Raw genomic sequence first — 22,559 nt, 5'->3', positions numbered from 1 at the left:
CCAAATTCTTTTTCAATGAGAGGGGTGTGATGGGTCTGGACTTACCAGCCTTGGCCTTGAATAACATGGAGTCCCCCAACTCTCTTTTATTTATAAAGCAAAGGTAAAGGGAGCCAAGACCAGGAGGAGCTTCTTCTGTGATGGACAGGATAGGATGGAGTTAAGGAAGCCATTGTCTTAGGGGGACTTTTCCAGTAGGAGACAGGGAAGCACCATAGGCTTCCCAGCAGTTCCTAGAAGACAGACATCTGTGTCACATTGCTCGACCTAGACCGATTCTGCTATATAAGGATGGTTTTCCACTTCAGGGACTTCTTCTTTTTTTTTTTTTTAATTGGCCTTAACTTTATTCATTAATTTTTTGACTGGATTAATTTTTTCATTTAAAAAATTTTTGCAGACTGCATTTTGAGTAATTGTACACAAATGGGGTACAACTTTTCATTTATATGGTTGTACAAGATGTGGATTCTCACAATTCATGTAATCATACATGTACATAGGGTAATGGTATCTGTCTCATTCTACTATCTTTCTGACCCCCGCCCTCCCCCTCTCATTTCCATCTACACAATCCAATATTCCTCCATTTTTCTCTTACTGCTCCACCCCATCACCCCCATTATGTATCATCATGCACTTATCATAGAAAGCATTCTGTCTTTGGTTTTTTGGACCTGCTTTATATCACTTAGCATGATATTCTCCAACTCCACCAATTTACCTTCTAATGCCATAATTTTATTATTTTTTATGACTGGGTAATATTCCATTGTGTATATATACCACAGGTCTTTACTCATTTATCTATTGAAGGGTATCTTGGTTGGTTTCTCAATCTAGCTATTCTGAATTGAGCTGCTATAAACACTGATGTGGCTGTGTTACTGTAGTATGCTGATTTTAAGTCCTTTGGGTATAAATGAAGAAGTAGGATAACTGGGTCAAAAAGTGAGTCCATTCCAAGTGTTGTGAGGAATCTCCATATTGCTTTCCAGAGTGGTTGCCCCAATTTGCAACACAACCAGCAATGTACAAGTGTGCTTTTTCCTCCACATCCACGCCAACACCTATTATTGCTTGTGTTCTTGATTATACCATTCTAATTGGGGTGAGATGAAATCTTACTGTGGTTTTGATTTGTATTTCTCTAATTACTAGAGATGATGAGCACTTTTTTCATATATTTGTTGATCACATGTATATCTTCTTCTGTGAAGGGTCTGTCCAGTTCCTAAGCCCATTTATTGATTGGATTCTTTGAAATTTTAGTGTAAGGTTTTTAAAAGTTATTCATAAATTTGGGAGATTAGTGCTCTATCTGAAGTGTGTGGGGGTGATCATTTCCTCCCATTCTGTAGGATCTCCTTTCACATTGTTGATTGTTTCCTTTGCTTAGAAAAACCTTTTTAGTTTGAATTCATCCCATTTATTGATCCTTGCTTTCATTTCTTGTGCTTTAGAGTCTTGCTAAGGAAGTCTGAACCTAAGCCAACATGATGAAGATTCAGGATTACTCTTCTATTTGTTGCAGGGTCTCTGGTGTCATTCCGAGGTCCTTGATTCCTTTTGGGTTGAGTTTTATTTAGGGTAAGCAATAGAAGTTGAATTTCATTATACTGTATATGAATATCCAATTTTTCCAGCAACATTTGTTGAAGAAGCTGTCATTTATCAATTGTTTGTTTGTCTCCTATGAGGTAACTGTAATTATGTGGGTTTGTCTTTCTGTCTTCCAATATGTACCATTGGTCTATACATTACTTTGGTGCCAATACCATGCCACTTTTGTTACTATTGCTCTGTAGTGTAGTTGAGGGTTTGGTATTGTGATACCTCCTGCTTAATTCTTCCTGCTCAGGATTGCTTTGGCGATTCTGGGTCTCTTATTCTTCCAGATAAATTTCATGATTGCTTTCTCTATTTCCATGAGGTACTTCATTGGGATTTTAATCTCAATTGCATTGAATCTGTATAACACCTTTGGAAGGATGGTCATTTTGACAATATTAATTCTGACTATCCAAGAACATGGGAAATTGTTCCATCTTCTAAGGTTTTCTTTAATTTCTTCCTTTAGCATTGTGTAGTTTTCATTGTAGAGGTCTTTCACCTTTTTTTAAGACTTATTCCCAAGTATTTTATTTTATTTTTTAATGAGGCTATTTTGAATGGAATGGTTTTCCTGATTTTCTCCCAGAGAATTCATCACTTTTGAATAGAAATACATTTGATTTATGTTTGTTGATTTTAAATCCTGCTATTTTGCTGAATTCACTTATCCTAGATGTTTTCTGGTGGAGTTTTTTTGATCCTCTCAATACAGAATCATGTTGTCAGCATATAGTGACAGCTTGAGTTCTTCTTTTTCTATTCATATCCCTTTAGTTTCTTTGGTCTCCCTGATGGTTCTGGCTAGTGTTTCAAGGTTGATGTTGAATAGAAGTGGTGAAAGAGGGCATCCCCGTCTTGCCCCACTTTTTAGTGAGAATTCTTTTAGTGTTTCTCCTGTTAGAATGATGCTGACCATGGGATTAGCATAGAAAGCTCTACAATGTTCAGACATTTTCCTAAGATCCCTATTTTTTCTAGTGTTTTGAGCATGAAGGAGTGTTGTATTTTATAAATGCTTTCTCAGTATCTATTGAAATAATCATATGATTCTTATCTTTAAGTGTATTGATGTGATGAATTACATTTATTGATTTTCAGATGTTGGATCAACCTTGCATTCCTGGGATAAACTCCACTTGATCAGGGTGCACTATGTTTTAAATATTTTTGTATGCAATTTGCCAGAATTTTGTTAAGAATTCTTCATCTGTGTTCCTGAGGGTCTAAAATATTCCTTTTCTTGATGATTCCTGTTCTGGGTTGGTATCAGAGTGATACTAGCTTCATAGACTGAGTTTGGATGGGTTCCCTCCTTTTCTATTTTGTGGAATAGTATGAGGAGTGTTGGTATTAATTCTTCTTTGAAAGCCTTTAGAACTTGACTAAGAATTCATCTGGTCCTGGGCTTTTCTTGGTTGGTAGACTTTGATGGCTTCTTCTATTTCACTGCTTGAAATTGACCTGTTTAAATTGTGTATGTCCTCCTGCTTCAGTATGGGAGGATCATGTGTCTCTAGAAATTTGTCAATGTCTTTGATGTTTTCTATTTTGTTGGAGTATAGATTTTCTATGTAGCTTCTAATTATGTGATGTATTTCAGTGGTGTCTGTTGTAATTTTTCTTTTTCATCATGAGTTCTAGTAGTTTCAGTTTTCTCTCTCCTTCTCTTCATCAGTGTGGCTAAGGGTTTTTCAATTTTGTTTATTTTTCAAAAACCAATGTTTTGTTTTGTTAGTTTTTAATTTTTTTTTTAGTTTCCATTTCATTGATTTCAGCTTGATTTTACTTATTTCCTGTCTTCTACTACTTTTTTTGTGTTGATCTGTTCTTTTTTTTTTTCTAGGACATTAAGATATAATGTTAGGTCATTTAGCTGTTGATTTTTTATTCTCTTCTTGAATGAGCTCCATGCAATGAACTTTCCTATTAGCCCTGCTTTCACAGTATTCCAGAGTCTTGATATGTTGTGTAGTTGTTCTCATTCAACTCTAAGAATTTTTGTTATCTCCTCCATGTTGTCCTCTCTTATCATTGCATCATTTAATAGCATATTATTTAGTATCCAGGTGTAGGAGTAGTTTCTGTTTTTCATTTTCTCACTGTTTTCTAATTTCATTCCATTGTAATCTGATAGAATACAAGATAGTATCTCTTTTTTTTTTTTTATTTCCTAAAGACTACTTTTTGGCATAACATACGGCCTATTTCAGAGAAAGATCCATGACCTGCTGAGATGAAAGTGTATTCACTCAATGATGGATGAAGTACCCTCTATATATTTGTTAAGACTAAATAATTGATTGTATTGTTTAATTCTATAGTTTCTTTTTTCAGTTTTTGTTTGGAGGATCTATTCAGTTGTGACAGCCATGTGTCAAAGTAACCCAGTATTGTTATGTTGTGGTCTATTTGTTCTCTGGATTTGAGAAGGATTTGTTTGATGTACATGAATACTCCATTGTTTGGGGCATAAATATGTACAATTGTTTTGTCTTGCTGATTTATGGTTCCCTTAAGCAGGATGAAATCCCCTTCTTAATCACTTCTGGCCATCTTAGACATAAAGTTCACTTTATGTGATATGAGAATGGAGAACCCTGCTTTTTACTGAGTCCATGTGGATGGTATGATTTCCTCCATTCTTTCACCTTTAGTTTATGAATGTCTTTTTCTATAGAACAGTGTCTTGGAAGCAGCATATTGGTGGGCCTTTGTTGTAATCCAATCAGCCAATCTATGTCTTTTGATTAATGAGTTTAGGCCATTAACATTCAGAGTGATTATTGAGATATGATTTATATTCCCAGTCATTTTTGTTTGTTTTTGGTTTTTAACTTGACTTGGTTTCCTTTGATTGACTTTTCCTTTAGGGTAGTTCCACCCTTTGGTGACTTGCATTATTGCTTTTCACTTCCTCCTCATGGACTATTTTGCTGAGTATGTTCTGTAGTGCAAGCTATCTATTTGTAAATTCTTTTAACTTTTGTTTATCATGCAAGGATTTTACTTTGTCATCAAATCTGAAGGCTGATTTTCCTAGATATAATATTCTTGGTTGGCATCCATGTTGTTTCACGGCTTGAAACATGTTGTTCCAGGCCCTCCTATCTTTTATGTTCTGGGTTGAGAAATCTGCTGATATCTATATTGCTTTCCCCTTACATGTAATCTTATGATGCTCTTTCACAGCCTTTAAAGTCCTATCTTTATTTTGTATATTAGGCATTTTCATTATAATGTGCCTTGGTGAGAATCTGTTGTAATTTTGTGCATTTGGTGTTCTGTAGACTCTTGTATTTGATTTTCCATTTTATTCTTCAGGTTTGTTATTCTTCATGATATTGTTTCATTGAATAGGTTGTTCATTCTGTTAGTTTGTGTCTCTGTGCATTCCTTAATCCAAATAATTCTTAATTTGGTCTTCATGATATCCTGTAATTCTTGTAGATTCTGTTCATGATTTCTTACCATCTTCTCTGTTTGGTCAACTTATTTTCATGATTAAATATTTTGTCTTCATTTGTCTGAATTCTGTCTTCCAAGTGATCTATTCTGTTGGTGTGCTGTCTATTGAGTTTTTAATTTTGTTTATTTTTTCCTTCAAGTATTTCCATTTTTTTTCAAAGTCTCTATCTCTTTATTCAAATGATTTTTTATTTTCTTGCATTTGCTCTTTTAACTCTTTATTGGGGAGATAGACTCCCTGTATTTGCTCTCTTATCTTCATCCTTTACTTCATGGATCATTTTAATTATGTACATTCTAAACTCTTATTCTGACTTTTCCACTGCCATGCTGCCATTGGATTCTATTAAATAGCATCTTGGTTTGTTTGGGACATTTTCTTCCCCTGGTTTTTTTTTTTTTTCATTGTGTTCCTGTATCTTCCCCTCTAGCAGTGAGGATCTGAGGTATTGCAGTTTTCCCCCACGTAGGTTTATTGTAACCCTGCAGTTTCCAATACCTCTCCTTTAAGGGGGAGAGCAATATTAGCAGTCCCCCATCCAAAGTATAAGCAAGGCTATACCAGATAGCACCTAAGAAGACATTAAAAGTATTGTAATAAGCATAGAGGATGAGTTAGATTATCATGTACAATATAGACTTGCAATGAGTTCTACAAATTCTAATGGTGAACAAAGTGGATGGAGAGGGGTGTAGAAAATAACTGTTAATGGGATAATAAGTGAGCATATAAAGGTACTAGATCATGGGAAGTGTGAGAGCAAGATCAAAAGAAGTTAGTTGTTATCATGAGAAAAGGAAGAAAGAGATTCTGAGGAAACAAGTAAATAAAAGGAAAACAGGGTGAAAATAAATGAATAAAAAATTTTTAAATGTATGGTATGAGGATCATTTGCTATACAAACCTCCCTGTCCCCAGTATCCTGATGCAAGAGAGGTACCTGACAAAGTGTTTCCAGTCTTGAGCAAGCAACTCAGAATGGGAGTTGCCCCACCTAAAGACGGTGTCTTCCCATTTGGGGATAATCCAATATAGTTGCACCAACTTCTGAACACATTGGGAGCTGTGAAGCTGCAGTGCAGGTGCTGATTCTGTGAGGTGTGTGTTCTGACTAGGGTCTGGAAGTAGTCAGGCCAGGATCTGGAGCTCCCATGCTCTTTGATAGGCAGAATTAACATTGTCAAAATAGCCAACTTACCAAAAGCACTAATCAGATCAATGCAATTCCTATTCAGATCCCAATGACATTTATCATAGAAATAGAAAAAGTTATCATGAAATTCATTTGGAAAAAATAGAGTTCCAGGATTGCCAAGGCGATGCTTAGCAAGAAGAGTGAAGCAAGAGGCAACACTTTACCAGATCGTAAACTACACAACAGAGCAATAGTAACAAAAACAATATGGTATGAACACAAAAATAGGTAGACCAATGGTACCAAATAGAACACAGAGACAAACCCACATATATATGGTTATCTCATACTATACAATGGTGATAAAAATACACATTGGGAAAAAGATAGCCTATTCAACAAATGGTGTTGAGAAAACCAGAAATTCATATGTAATAAAATGAAATACTACCAAAGCACAATACAGATTCAATGCAATTCCGATTAACCTCTATCTCTCACACCACACAAAAATCAAATTAAAGTGGGTCAATGACTAAGGCACTAGAACAGAGACCATGCACCTTAGAAGAAAAATTAGACCCAAGTCTTCACCATGTTGACTCAGGCCCTGATTTTCTTAACAGGACTCCTAAAAGACAAGAAGTGAAATTAAGAATCAATTAATGAGATGGATTCAAAATGGAAAAATTCTCGGCAAAGGAAACCATCAATAATGTGAAGAGAGACCATACAGAATGTGAGAAAATCTTTGCCACACACATCTCAGATAGAGCACTAATCCCCAGGACATATAGAGAACTCAAAAAACTTAACACCAAAAACCAAATAACCCAATCAGTAAATGGGCTAAGGGACTGAACACTTCACAGAAGAAGAAATACAATTGATTAACAAACATACGAAAAAGTGTTCATCAACTCTAGTAATTAGAGAAATGCAAATTAAACCTACTCTAAGATTTCATCTCACTCCAATCAGAATGGCAATTATCAAGAATATAAGCAACAATAATTGTTGGCAAGGATGTAGGGAAAACGCACACTCATACATTGTTGATGGGACTGCAGATTGGTGTGACTACTTTGGAAAGCAGTATGGAGATTCCTCAGAAAACTTAGAATGGAATGACCATTTGACCCAGTCATTGATGCAGTCACATCAATGTATATGGTAGCTAATCCACAGTACCTAAACCATGGAACCAAACTGGATGCCCATCAACAGATGAATGGTTAAAGAAAATATGGTACACACATACAACAGGCTGTAGAAAGTCACAGGAACCAGGAACGGATGCCCAGAAGAGAAGTCCACTATTGGTCCAGCTCTGTAGGCTCGCTTTGATGTAACTGAATCAATACCAGGGATTTGTTGTGGACTTTGACAATCACAAACTCTGGCATGAAGCACAGACTTAGCACCCTATGTTCTTGGAAACCAATCATGCCCTTGCTGTATAATTTGAGAAATATTCAGTCTATCTTTCTATATGTTTTATGGGAAAAATAACTACTTTGAAATATGCCAAGAGTGAGAGCATTTATTCTTGTTTTTATTCTCTGTGAGCAACATCAGATTTCAAGAGAAACTACAGTACTAATATTTTATCTGATCTGGTAGAGAGAAATTTGCCAGCTATTACTACTCCTAGAATTTCTTTCTAACATACAGGGAAGGTAAAATAGACCAACTATTCTGAAGATCACATTGAGGGAATCTGTCTATTTTAAAACAAATAATACATACATAGAAATAATATTATGGAATAACTTCTATTTCTAGTACACTGCCACAACATCAATAGGGCCATGGGATAAAAATGGTGGATTTTGACAGAGAGAACTGCAGGACACAGACCATTTTCAATAAGTTGTTTCTATGGATTCCTAGAGAGATAACATAGTGTAAAAGGCAGGTGTGCTAGAAGAGACTGAAGCCTCTGGAGCTACAGCTGCAGCAAAAAGTAATCACAGCCTATCTCCTCATCATATACATGTGAAAATTGATCACATCATTTTTCTCTGATTTCCCAATACACCTGAGTAGGTTTTAACAAAAATTGCAAGTCTTGCTGAAAGGCAAGAAAAGTTGGAATCAAAGCAAATTATCAGACACAGACTCAGGGCAGTAATTTTGTTCAGAATATTCAAGTACCTAGGATTGATTTACTAAAGGTTCTCATGGAAAACATGGACAACAGGACAGAGCAGCAGGAAAATTCAAGGAGGGAGACCAGAACTCTGAAAAGGGTTACAAGGGAATGCTAGAAACCAAACTTGCTGAATCAGAAGAGATGTCAATCTTGATAGCTCAACAGTAGATTGAGGAGAGAATCAGTGATCCTGATGCTGTTTCAGCAGAAACTTCTGAAATCTAGACACAGTAAGAATGTGGGGTGAAATATGGATCAGATTCCAAAATCTAGCTATTTTAAAAGGTTTTTATGCACATAAGGGAGTGCCAAAGGAGAGGAGGGAAAAAGAAAGGAATAAAAGAAATACTTAAAGTAATTAAGGCTGAAAATTTCCTTAAAGGACATTTAAAATCCCTATGGAATTGTATCTCCCTTAATGACAGACACATAGAGGAGATCACTGTAGAAAAGGCTGACAGTTGAATGCTTTCCATAGAGTTCAGAGTACATGAATGTCAGTTCTCATAACTTCTGTTTGAAACTGAATGTCCCCTGTCTTTTAGCCAGGCCCTACCCACCTATGTTATTGCCCAATTACCCACTCATGATATTAATCCTTCAAGTGAATTAACCATCTCATGAGGCCAGAGGTCTCATAAGCTAATCATAGCACCATGACAATTCCTGCATTGCCTGACATATGAAAGTAATATGGGGACATCCTGTACCCGACCTATGGCACCTCACTTGCACTAATTTTTCTTTGGATGATTTTCATGACCTCTGTGAATCAAGATTTGGTACTAATCAAATCAAAAATTACCTCTCACCAGTCACAGAAAACTGAAAACTTAAATGCATATTGCAAACAACATATTCTGTAAAAAATTTCAGAGCAGGTAACAGAGTTCCTCTGGTTAGTTTACAGAGTATTTGCAGATCAATGTCCTAAGATGACTGCAGTTCATTGCCCACAATGAGAATTTTCACAAAGTAGATCAATAACAGACTTAATGGAAGAGAGAATCTCAACAAATATCTCTCTCAGTGATTTCAATCAAACAGCCACTTAAATAACCTGATAAAGACTAGGGGATAGTAGCTGCATGGACTTGCCACAGAGCTGAAGAGGGGACCATTAAGGAGAAAGTGAGGTCAGGATCAACACCCCTTGCTGTGTCACAGGGAAAGACAATAGAACACTTTTCCTTGAATTTATCTAGGCACAACCACTTTGCCTTCAGGCAGGGAGAGGCATTCAGTCACCATGGCTTTTCAGGACCTCCTAGATCAAGTTGGTGGTTGGGGAGGTTCCAGATAATTCAGATGGCTTTTTTTCTACTCTGCAATGCCATGGTAGCCCCTCATATAATGTTGGAGAACTACACTGCTGTCATCCTTGGTTATCGCTGCTGGGTCCACATCCTTGACAATGACACAGTCTCTGACAATGCCACTGGGACCCTCAGCCAGGACACCCTCCTGAGGATCTCCATTCCCCTAGACTCAAACCTGAGGCTAGAGAAGTGCTGGTGCTTCATCCACCCACAATGGCAGCTCCTTCATCAAAACAGGACATTCTCAAACATGAGTTAGCCAGACACGGAGCCCTGCATGGATGGCTGGGTATATGACCGAAGCTCCTTCCTCTCCACCACTGTGACTGAGGTAATAGGCTTCATTTTCCTCTCATGAGTGCTTGACCTGGGTGTGTAGAAACAATGAAAATAATGAACATGCTTTGAGCCTTTAATTGCCATGTGTGTGCTGGTTCTTCTCTTTTCCAGAACCTATTGATTCTTTATGCAATATGGGACACAACCTAACTGTAATGATAAATAATAAATATGAACTGACTGTCATGGTGCTTTTATTCTTGTGAATATCACAGTTTAAGCAAGTAAATCATGTGTCTTGTTAAAAATGTTAGGCTAAGTCAGCAATACCCTACCTTGATTGCCAATTAGATATGTCTGCATGTTGATCAAAACTTGAATACCCAGAATGAACTCCTAGAGTAATCCTATGAGAAAGAATGCACCAATGTTCAGGGTTCAGTACATTCTTCAAGGTCCTTGAATGGTCATGGTAGGTGGACAAATTTGAGAATTCACATTATGGGTTAAATGTGATCATTAATGTAACCCACAGTTGTAATGAAATCTCCCTACATAAAATATTTTAAACTGAGGAGTGGATGTTATAATTTAAGTATTTTGAAGAGCAGAGCTATAGAAGAGGACAGGGGCCTGATCAATTGAAAACTGCAGGTGGTGTGAAGGTGTTCTTGTTATGCTGGTTTCCTTGTCTTCCAGTGTGACCTGGTGTGTGAATATCAGTCACTGAATTCAGTGGCTAAATTCTTCTTCATGGCTGGAATGTTGATGGGAAACATTATATGTGGCTATATGTCAGACAGGTGAGTGTCTCTGGTTTCTAGTTCTCTCTATCCATGGGTACTGTCATCATCTTATGACTCATTTATGCATATGAAAAACTTTGTTGCAAATTATACTGCCCTGGGGGCACATTATTACCAGGGATCTACAAACACAAATGCAAAATTTTATTCAGTGTGATGAGTGCTACTTTTTAACATTTGAGTCCTGTGTGCAGACCATCATCATAAGAAGGTGGAGGTGTTTTAGTAGAGTATCAGAAAGAAGGTGCCACAACATGGAGTTTGAAAGATCACAATGATTTAAAAATGGGGACACAAAGGAAGATGTGACACCACTGGATCCAGCCTGCTTGAGTATGCTGGTAGGGAGAAGAACATTGTCAATGTTGCCCAGGGAAACTGTGCTTAGTCCCTCGTGGATACTGCACCAAATACCTCTGGTGCCCAGGGAATGGTCATCATGGCTAAGTGGCCAATGTGGGATGGGTGGAGCATCCTATTCCCCCTGTAGAGTCCATAGCAACATTTCATTTGTGGTGTTGCGGAGGACATGCCAGTCCCCTTCAATTTGTTTTTGCCTGGGCAGCTTTTTAAAGATGACTTTTTCAATCATGTAGGGTATTTAAGCTAATGACAACTGGTGTCACAATTTGTGCTATGAGAATCTTGATCCTGTACCTTTGAATATCTGTTTTGAAATGACAGGAAACCAATGCCCTCATTTTTTATTGTTAATTATATTCTTTTTGCAATATGACATAGTCTTTTTTAACTTTTATTGCCTTGTACTGATCACTGCTATGTAGAATTTCTTTTTTTAAGGAATTTCTTTTTTTAACTGTTTTTTTAAATAAACAGTTATTGAATATGAAGAGTATACTTGGCATTTCAATAGCCACTCTTTCATGTATCTTATTAGATCTTTATCATATCCTGAGGCTCTAGGTATCTTATGCTTTTAATCTCACAAATGAAATTTGACTTAGGGCAGTTTCTTTGCATGTATAATAAATAAGGTTGCAATCTTCAAAATAAAATGTTTTCAACAGTGACATGTTATTGCATATAAGCAAGCACTTCTGTGACTAGAGCCATTTCTTATGAATCCCAGGCATCCTTTGTCTGTATTTTTGTTTAATTTTTTTCTTCCCTTAGAGTAATGCATAATGTTAATAGAATTTCAATTTACTTACATACTGACTTCATGAACTGCCTTTCTGATAAACTCATAAATGAATTATTACTTCATAAATGAAGAATAAATTCATGAATAAAGGCTACTAGGAATTATCAAGTTTGAGGAGCTAAAGACAAAATAAAATAAAGCTAGATTGAAAACTGTCACAACTTGCAAGGTAATTTCAGAGCACTAAATATTTCACCCACATATGACCTATGGGAGTCTTGAAAGGAGAAAAGAGTAATGTACTGAGAGATTAGTTGAAAAAGTATTGTAGTATACAAATAGTATTTCTAGAAGTTTTTTTTAGATCCCTAAAATTTTCTATAACATGATTACATCATCTGCCACTAAGGACAGGTTAACTTGTAGTTTTTACATCTTCTCCTTTGACTCTTTTCTCAACAGTAGCTAGGATCTACAGTTCAAAGCTAAATAAAACTTGTGAGAGCTGACATTCTGGTTTTCTTGATGATCTTCAGTAATGTACTGTGCCATTCCTCTGGAGTGTGACATTAACTAAATAGAGGTCTGGTAGTTTTTCTTCATAATTTTCAGAAGTTCCATTTTATTTCCAGTTTTCTGAGTGATTTTGTTTTTAAGAAGTTTTTATTTGTTCTAATGAATTATACATGACAATTCAATGGATTTTTGCATTTTGATATATCATAGATAAATGGAGTATAATTTCTTATTTTTCTGAGTGAACAGATTATAGGATCTCATTGGTCATGTGGTCATATATATACATGAGGTAATAATATCTGTTTCATGCTACTGTCTTTCTTAGTCCCAAACACTTTACCCTCCCTTTACTCCTCTCTACCTGATATAAAGTAACTGTTTTCTTCCCTACTGTCCCCCCATTGTGAATTAGCATCTACATATTGGAGTATACATTTGGCCTTTTTGGGGGGCTTGGCTTATTTTGCTTAGCATGATATTCTTAAATTCCATCTATTTACCAGAAAATGCAGCAATTTCCGTCTTCTTTACAACTGAGTAATATTCTACCATATATATACCACATTTTCTTTATCCATTCATCTATTGAAGGACACATATGTTGGTTGCATAGTTTACCCATTGTGAGTTGAGTCACTATAAACATTGATGTGGCTGCATCACTGTGTAATGCTGACTTTAAGTCCTTTGGGTATAAATCAAGGAGTGGGATCGATGGGTAAATGGTGGTTCCATTCCATGTTTCTGAGGAATATCCATGCTGCTTTCCATAATGGTTGCCCCTATTTGCAGTCCTAGAAACTATGTATGAGAGTCCCTTTTCCCCCACATCCTCACCAACATTTATTGTTGATTGTATTCTTGATAATTGCCATTCTGATTGCACTGAGATGAAATCTTAGAGTAGTTTTAATTTACATTTCTTCTGAATGCTTTTCTCTGAAAGTTTTTGAATTTGATACCTAATCTTCATGGGAGCATACATGTCTTAATCTATTCTGCCGGTCTAACAAAATACATGAGACTGGGTAATTTAAATGTAGTAGAATTATGTTTCTCACAGACCTGGAGATGGGAAAGTCCAAGGTTCAGGCACCACTTGAATGGGCCAAGGTAGGGTCTTGCAGTCTGCTGCTTAGATGGCTTCTTTTTGCTGCACCTTCACATGGTACAGGAACACAAAGATGTGTTCTTTATATAGAAGGAGGGGCAATATCTCATTGCAATGGGAAAAACTCATGGAAATGATTCATAAGGAAGCTAAAGCATCATAATTCCTAGAAAATCACTCAAATAAGTGGATTACATGTTCTCTAAAAAAGAGATAATGGAAAAGGAGATAAATAAAGTTAGTAAAACAATGTATGATATGTGAGAGTATCAATAATGCGGTAGGAATTATAAAAGAGGAAAGAAACAGAAATCTGCAGGTGAAAAGTACAATAAATGACTAAGAATTGGTCTCCAAACTTGAGTAAAGAACTGTAGGAATTATCAAATATGAGGAGTCACAAAAAATTAAGTTACAAATAACACTAGATTTAAGAAAGTGATTAGCATGCAAGAGACTTCAGGAGCACCATGCAGTGCACCCTCAGTAACTGTGGGAGTCTCAGAGAAGAACAGAGAGAGTAGTGGGCAGAGAAATATTTGAAGAAATGTCACAATACACAGAACCAATTGTCTTGATAAAGTCTAAGTAGGCGAACTCAAAGACCTTCACTATGACACATTATAATAAAAATTTTTATCTCAGAGAAAAATTTTTGTCTCACATACAGGCAATAGAATATTGGGTGATTTTTCTTCATAACACATGGAAGCATCCTAGCATCCTCCCCTCAATAAGAGTATTTCTACCATGTAACCTATGTATCTGTGAATTCATACTTTACAAAACAAAACAGTTGGATTAATGCATCTTAATGTACATATAATTTAAAAGTGTTCTTTCTCCTTTTTGTGTACTTAACCACTACATTTGGGGATACATACACATTTCTCTTTGTACTTACACTTCACATTTCTATTTGATATATAGTGCTCCACTTTGGGGATCCATAACAGTGCTCATGAGCCTTTTATTGAGAATGAACAACCAGATTACCACTGAATACTTGCCATCCAAATCCTAAGGAACAGGTCAACTTTATACAGCTTTTTCCTGTGAGAAAATACATCTTATATTTTTACATATTTGTTTTGTTGTCCGAGGCCAACAAAGTCAAACTCAGCAGATAGAAATTCTTGTCCAACCCATCAGCAACTTGGATGTACCGCTTCACAGATGTTCCTATTATGTCATGTTAGCCATAGTTTGTGCAGATGGAGTCCCAAGGGCTGATTCAAATACTTTATACACAACATTGACTCCTCAGAATACTTTGAGAATGACTTAGTGTAAGACATATTTATGATGTGTTAATATCTCTAACTGCAGCATGTCTTATATAGCTTGATTTCATGTCAAACTACTGGTAACAAATTTAAGAAATTTTGGTCCCACAGTACCTATTAAAAGAGAGGGAGATTTGCTTTTGAGAATATCTGCTGCTGATCCTTTGTGGATTTTTTATAGGTGTGAAGTGCCTTCTTTGTCCCAAGTTTCACTAATTGTTATATTTCCAAAATCCCATCTTTACCTTTTCTATTGGTTTGGGAGGAGGTTACTTTTGACATGGAGTCTATTCCAGCTGGCTGTCTCGGAAACCTGTGCCACCTTGTCTCCCACCTTCCTGGTTTACTACTCACTATGCCTCCTGGCTGGAATGTCCACCACAACCATCCTGACAAATAATGTTCTTCTCAGTAAGTGGCACTCTCTCTTGGACATTAACTAAACTTCGACTTTGACCTTGGTATTCTACCTTTGCTTGAAGTAAACACTCAGTGATGTTTTCTTTCAGTTGTAGAATGGACAACTCTGTAATACCAAGGTACAGAAACAACAATGGTGGTCTTCTTTGGTAGTGTTGGACAGATCATGTTGGCAAGCCTAGCTTATGGTATTCAAAACTGGCATACTCTCCAGCTGGTTGTGCCTATACCCATTTTCTTCCTATTTACTTTCTCAAGGTATGAATCAAATTTTCTCTTTCCCATATAGGATCAAGGGATGGGAATGTGGGTTACATCAGGGCATAAACATTCATTTTGTCTTATTTCTACACCTGAGGACGTGCTCTGAGAACAGGTGTCCATGTGTGATTAAGAATCAGAGTAAGAGGCCGCTTGGCACAGCGCTGGGACTCGGAGTAGCCACTGGGGCTCCGGCGGCTGCCCGGGGGAGGAGTGGCGGGGAGAACTGTGTGGACTCAGGACACCGGGGCCTGCCCTGAGGAGGAGGAGAGGAGCGTGGCCACTTGGATTCGGAGAGACTGCGCCAGAGCTGCAGGCGGTTGCCAGAGGAGAAGCCGCGCGGCGAGCTGTTTGGAATCAGAACGACGCTTCTGAACACCGGGGCCTGCCCTGAGGACAAGGAGGAAGAGGAGCAGCCGCTTGGATTCGGGTGACTATACGGGAACTACAGGCGGTTGCCAGAGAAGGGGCTGCGTGGCGAGCTGTTTGGACCCTGACCACTTCTGAACCCCGGGGCCTGCCCGGAGGAGTAGGAGAAGGAGGAGAAGGAGCGCGGTGGGTCCTTTGGACTCGCAGTGACTGCATTAGTGCTCCAGGCGGCTGCTCAGAGGAGAAGGCGAGTGGTGAGTTGTTTGGTCTTAAAGTGACAGCTCCTGAACACAGGGGGGCTGCCTGGAGGAGAAGCGTGGTGGGACGCTTGGTCTTGAGGGACCACACCAGAGCTCCGGGCGGTTGCCCAGAGGACCCGTGCAGCGGGTCACGTGGATTCAGAGCCACTCAGAGGGACTGCTCCTGAACACCTTGGGGGTTATCTGGAGAAGGAGGAGGAACGGGCAGGGTCACTTCAACTCGGAGTGATTGATTGCCCCGGGCTACGGGTGGTTGGTGGGAGGAGGAGGCACGAAGTGAGTTTCTTGGACTCCTAGTGACCGCACCAGCATACTGGGCGGCTGTCTGGAGGAAGAGGCCTGTGGCGGGTCTCTGGGACTCAGAGCGATTGTTTGGGGCCACAGGTGGCTGCTCATAGGAGGGGCCACGCAGCCAGGCGATTAGGTGCAGAACAGGGTCCCAGGATCTAGGAGGCTTCTGGGTGGAAGAGCCGCACAGAGACAGGCTTAGGGCGGAGCGAAGGTTCCAGGCCTATGGGCAAATTCTCTGAGGAGGGGCAGCCTAAGGAGATTCATCTGCGAAGGGTGAGGCTCCCAGGCCCAGGAGGTAGGGCCGGGCCCCTGGAAACTTTGCAGAGGAAGGCAGCCCAGCCCAGGCAGTAGCTGTAAATTGAGGGGAACCTCTAGGAGGAAACTGACCAGCGAGACCTCCCCACCGGGTGAGTCTTCCCTGCTGGGTGAGGTTTCCCACAAGGACGGTAAAACCAGAGACTCAGGCCCAAACAGGCCTTGCCTCAGCCCACAGCCTAGGTCCCCTTTGGATGACCATTGGTCAACAAGTGGAGGCACCTCTGCCCACTAGCAGGGAATATACCCCACCTGAAGGCCACCACTCCTAGAGAGGCAGCTTCCTTGTGGAGCACCGCATTATCAACCTCCTCCAAGACTTCAGCCTACTGAAGGCTAAGAGGGGATATATATAGAAATCTTCAGGGTCATTGTAAATCAACAGAGGAAATCTGCAATATCTCAGCGGTCCACTGATATCTGAACAACATGAGAAAACAAGGAAAGAAAATGCTGCAAACAAATCTAGATGTTACCTCAATAAAACCCAATGACAGCATGGCAGAAGAAATGACAGAAAAGGAGTTCAGAATGTACATAATTAAAATGATCAGAGAAGCAAACGAGGAGATGAAAGAGCAAATGCAAGCATTGAATGATGAGATGAAAGAGCAAATGCAAGCATTGATTGATCGCACCAATCGACAGTTAAAAGAGCAAATACAGGAAGCAAAAGATCATTTCAATAAAGAGTTAGAGATATTGAAAAAAAACCAAACAGAAATCCTTGACATGAAGGAAACAATAAACCAAATTAAGAACTCCATAGAAAGCATATCCAATAGGATAGAACACCTGGAAGACAGAACCTCAGACATTGAAGACAAAATATTTAACCTTGAAAACAAAGCTGAACAAACAGAGAAGATGGTAAGAAATCATGAACAGAATCTACAAGAACTATGGGATATCATGAAAAGGCCAAATTTAAGAATTATTGGGATTGAGGAAGGCCTAGAGAAACAAGCCAAAGGAATGAACAACCTATTCAATGAAATAATATCAGAAAATTTCCCAAATCTGAAGAATGAAATGGAAAATCAAGTTCAAGAGGCTTACAGGACTCCAAATACACAAAATTACAACAGACCCACACCAAGGCACATTATAATGAAAATACCTAACATACAAAATAAAGACAGAATTTTAAAGGCTGTGAGAGAAAAGAACCAAATTACATTCAGGGGGAAAACAATACGCATATCAGCAGATTTTTCAATCCAGACCCTAAAAGCTAGAAGGTCCTGGAACAACATTTTTCAACCCCTGAAAGAAAATGGATGCCAACCAAGAATCTTATACCCAGCAAAACTTACCTTCAAATTTGACGATGAAATAAAATCCTTCCATGATAAACAAAAGCTAAAAGAATTTACAAAAAGAAAGCCAGCATTACAGAACATTCTCAACAAAATATTCCATGAGGAAGAGATGAAAAACAAAGAAGCAAATCAGCAAAGGGAGGAATTATCCTAAAGGAATTGTCAAATAAAGGAGGAAACAAGTTGTGTCAAACAAATAAATAAACAAAATTTTAAAAATGAACCAAATGACCGGGAAACCAAATCATTTCTCTATAATAACCCTGAACGTTAATGGCCTGAATTCATCAATCAAAAGACATAGACTGGCAGACTGGATTAAAAAGAAAGATCCAACAATATGTTGCCTGCAAGAGACTCACCTCATAGAAAAAGATACCCATAGATTAAAGGTGAAAGGATGGGGAAAAACATACCATGCACATGGACTCAGCAAAAAAGCTGGAGTATCCATCCTCATTTCCGATAATGTGGACTTCAAGCCAAAGTTAGTCAGAAGGGATAAAGAAGGTCATTTCATACTGCTTAAGGGAAGCATAAATCAGCAAGATATAACAATCATAAACATCTATGCCCCAAACAGTGGCTCATCTATGTATGTCAAACAAATCCTTCTCAATTTCAGAAACCAAATAGACCACAACACAATAATACTAGGTGATTTTAACACGCCGCTCTCACCACTGGACAGATCTTCCAGACAAAAATTGAGCAAAGAAACCATAGATCTCAACAACACAATCAATAATTTAGACTTAACGGACATTTATAGAATATTCCATCCAACCAAGAGTGAATACATTTTCTTCTCAGCAGCACATGGATCCTTCTCTAAAATAGACCATATATTATGCCACAAAGCTAATGTTAGCAAATACAAGAAGATAGAGACACTAGCATGTATTCTATCAGATCATAATGGATTGAAGTTAGAAATAAATGAAAGAGTAAAACACAGAAACTATTCCAACATCTGGAGATTAAACAATATGCTATTATATGATGAATGGATAACAGAAGATATTAGGAAGGAAATTAAAAAATTCTTAGAGGTAAATGAGAACAAAGAAACATCATATCAAAACCTCTGGGACACTATGAAAGCAGTACTTAGAGGGAAATTTATTTCATGGAGTGCATTTAATAAAAGAAGTAAAACTCAACAAATAAACAACCTAACACTACAGCTCAAAGCCTTAGAAAAAGAAGAACAGAACAGCACCAAAAGTAGTAGAAGACAGGAAATTGTTAAACTCAGAGCTGAAATCAATGAAATTGAAACAAAAGAAACAATACAAAAAATTGACAAAATAAATAGTTGGTTCTTCGAAAAAATAAACAAAATTGATAAACCTTTAGCCACACTAACAAAGAGAAGACGAGAGAAAACCCAAATCACTAAAATTCGGAATGAACAAGGAAATATCACTACAGACAGGATGGAAATACAAAACATAATTAGAAGCTATTTTGAAAATCTATACTCCAACAAAACAGAAAATTTCGAAGACATCAACAGGTTTCTAGAGACATATGAATTGCCTAAACTGAATGAGGAGGACATAAACAATTTAAATAGACCAATTTCAAGTACTGAAATAGAAGAAGTCATCAAAAGCCTACCAACAAAGAAGAGTCCGGGACCAGATGGGTTCTCAGCCGAGTTCTACAAAACCTTTAAGGAAGAGCTCATTCCAATACTTCTCAAAGTATTCCATAAAGTAGAAGAGGAGGGAACCCTCCCAAACTCATTCTATGAAGCCAATATCACACTGATACCTAAACCAGACAGAGACTCATCAAGGAAAGAAAATTTCAGACCAATATCCTTAATGAACATCGACGCAAAAATTCTCAACAAAATTTTAGCAAATCGCATACAAAAACATATTAAAAAGATAGTGCACCATGATCAAGTGGGTTTCATCCCAGGGATGCAAGGTTGGTTCAACATCAGGAAATCAATAAACGTAATTCACCATATTAATGGACTTAAAGTCAAGAATCACATGATTATTTCAATAGATGCAGAAAAAGCATTTGATAAAATACAGCACCCCTTCATGCTCAAGACACTAGAAAAAATAGGGATAGTGGGAACATTCCTTAACATTGTAAAGGCCATTTATGCTAAGCCCATGGCTAATATCATTCTAAATGGTGAAAACCTGAAAGCATTCCCCCTAAAAACTGGAACAAGGCAGGGATGCCCTCTTTCACCACTTCTATTCAACATCGTTCTTGAGACTCTGGCCAGAGCAATTAGACAAACCAAAGAAATTAAAGGGATACCAATTGGAAAAGAAGAACTCAAACTATCCCTGTTCGCTGATGACATGATTATATATTTAGAGGAACCTGGAAATTCCACCAGAAAACTCTTAGAACTCATAAGTGATTTCAGTAAAGTAGCAGGTTACAAGATCAATGCCCATAAATCCAACGCATTTTTATACATAAGTGATGAATCTTCAGAAAGAGAAATTAGGAAAACTACCCCATTCACAATAGCCTCGAAAAAAATAAAATACTTGGGAATCAATCTCACAAAAGAGGTGAAAGACCTCTACAATGAGAACTATACAACACTAAAGAAAGAAATTAAAGAACACCTTAGAAGATGGAAAGATCTTCCATGTTCTTGGATAGGAAGAATTAATATTGTCAAAATGGCCATACTACCTAAAGTGCTATACAAATTCAATGCAATTCCAATTAAAATCCCAATGACGTACCTTACAGAAATAGAGCAGGCAATTATGAAATTCATCTGGAAGAATAAGAAACCCAGAATAGCTAAAGCAATCCTTAGCAGGAAGAGTGAAACAGGGGGTATTGCAATACCAGATCTTCAACTCTACTACAAAGCAATAGTAACAAAAACGGCATGGTATTGGTACCAAAATAGAAAGGTAGATCAATGGTACAGAATAGAGGACACGGACACAAACCCAAATAAATACAATTTTCTCATACTAGACAAAGGGGCCAAAAATATGCAATGGAGAAAAGATAGCCTCTTCAACAAATGGTGCTGGGAGAATTGGAAATCCATATGCAACAGAATGAAACTAAACCCATATCTCTCACCATGCACGAAACTAAACTCAAAATGGATTAAGGACCTCGGAATCAGACCAGAGACCCTGCAGATTATAGAAGAAAAAGTAGGTCCAAATCTTCATCTTGTTGGTCTAGGACCAGACTTCCTTAACAGGACTCCCATAGCACAAGAAATAAAAGCTAGAATCAACCACTGGGATAGATTCAAACTAAAAAGCTTTCTCTCAGCAAAGGAAACTATCAGCAATGCGAAGAAAGAGCCTACAGAGTGGGAGAATATCTTTGCCAATCATACTTCAGATAGAGCACTAATCTCCAGAATCTATAAAGAACTCAAAAAACTCTACTCCAAGAATTCAAACAGTCCAGTCAACAAATGGGCTAAGGAAATGAATAGACACCTCACAGAAGAAGATCTACAAGCAATCAACAAACATATGGAAAAATGTTCAACATCTCTAGTAATAAGAGAAATGCAAATGAAAACCACCCTAAGGTTCCATCTCACCCCAATTAGAATCGCGATTATCAAGAATACGAGCAACAACAGGTGTTGGCGAGGATGTGGGGAGAAAGGTACACTCATACACTGCTGGTGGGGCTGCAAATTAGTGCAGCCACTATGGAAAGCAGTGTGGAGATTCCTTAGAAAACTTGGAATGGAACCACCATTTGACCCAGCTATCCCACTCCTTGGCCTATACCCAAGGGACTTAAAATCTGCATACTACAGAAATACAGCCACATCAATGTTCATAGCTGCTCAATTCACAATAGCCAGACTGTGGAACCAACCTAGATGCCCTTCAATTGATGAGTGGATAAAGAAACTGTGGTATATATATACTATGGAATATTACTCAGCCATAAAGAATGATAAAATTATGACATTTGCAGGCAAATGGATGAAATTGGAGAATATCATGCTAAGTGAGATAAGCCAATCTCAAAAAGCCAAAGGACGAATGATATCGCTAATAAGTGGAGGTTGACACATAATGGGTTGGAGGGAAGGGTTAGAGTTAGGGTTAGGGAGGGGGGCAAGTATGGAGGAAGGAACTACTATATAGAGGGTAAAGAGGGGTGGGAGGGGTGGGGGGAAGGGAAAAAAATAACAGAATGAATCAAACAACATTGCTCTATGTAAATTTATGATTACACAAATGGTATGCCTTTACGCCATGTACAAACAGAGAAACAACATGTATCCCATTTGTTTACAATAAAAAAAAAAATAGGAGAAATTTTACCATGGCAGATATTGGGGAAAGGAGAGCAAGTTGATGGAGCAAATTTTCTGACAGGCAAGAGAAAATGAAATTTAAACACAGGTAGAAGAATTAACTTGAAGGAAGAATATTTTATTGTGTTTAGAGAAGTGTGGAGATGTTTCATCTGTAAAATGAAGGGATTGTTGTATTTCTGAATTTCCTTCTGGCTTTTATATTTTGTAAGCAGGTGTT

General features: G+C 37.9%; 1 protein-coding gene, 1 long non-coding RNA gene and 1 pseudogene across 3 annotated transcripts in view; 2 read left to right on the top strand and 1 right to left on the bottom strand.

Annotated features, from left to right (window-relative positions):
• Positions 1–22,559, bottom strand: part of LOC306638855 — a 147,442-nt gene that overhangs the window by 38,372 nt on the left and 86,511 nt on the right. Inside the window, exon 2 of the long non-coding RNA XR_013757570.1 lies at positions 8,583–9,554. This is a non-coding gene — a long non-coding RNA (uncharacterized lncRNA). The remainder of the gene's footprint in view (positions 1–8,582; positions 9,555–22,559) is intronic.
• The window catches only part of LOC306638809 (organic anion transporter 7-like), a 285,976-nt gene that overhangs the window by 241,424 nt on the left and 21,993 nt on the right, over positions 1–22,559 (top strand). The window lies entirely within an intron of this gene.
• LOC306638840 (steroid transmembrane transporter SLC22A24-like) lies at positions 9,548–11,535 on the top strand (annotated as a pseudogene). The gene is made up of 2 exons (XR_013766792.1): positions 9,548–10,020; positions 10,668–11,535. The product of XR_013766792.1 is annotated as a steroid transmembrane transporter SLC22A24-like (transcript).

Source organism: Sciurus vulgaris (assembly GCF_902686455.1).
Source record: "Sciurus vulgaris genome assembly, chromosome: 11".
Lineage (NCBI taxonomy): Eukaryota > Metazoa > Chordata > Mammalia > Rodentia > Sciuridae > Sciurus > Sciurus vulgaris.
Note: the sequence above shows the minus strand (reverse complement) of the source record. Positions and strands in the feature narration are given on the sequence as shown.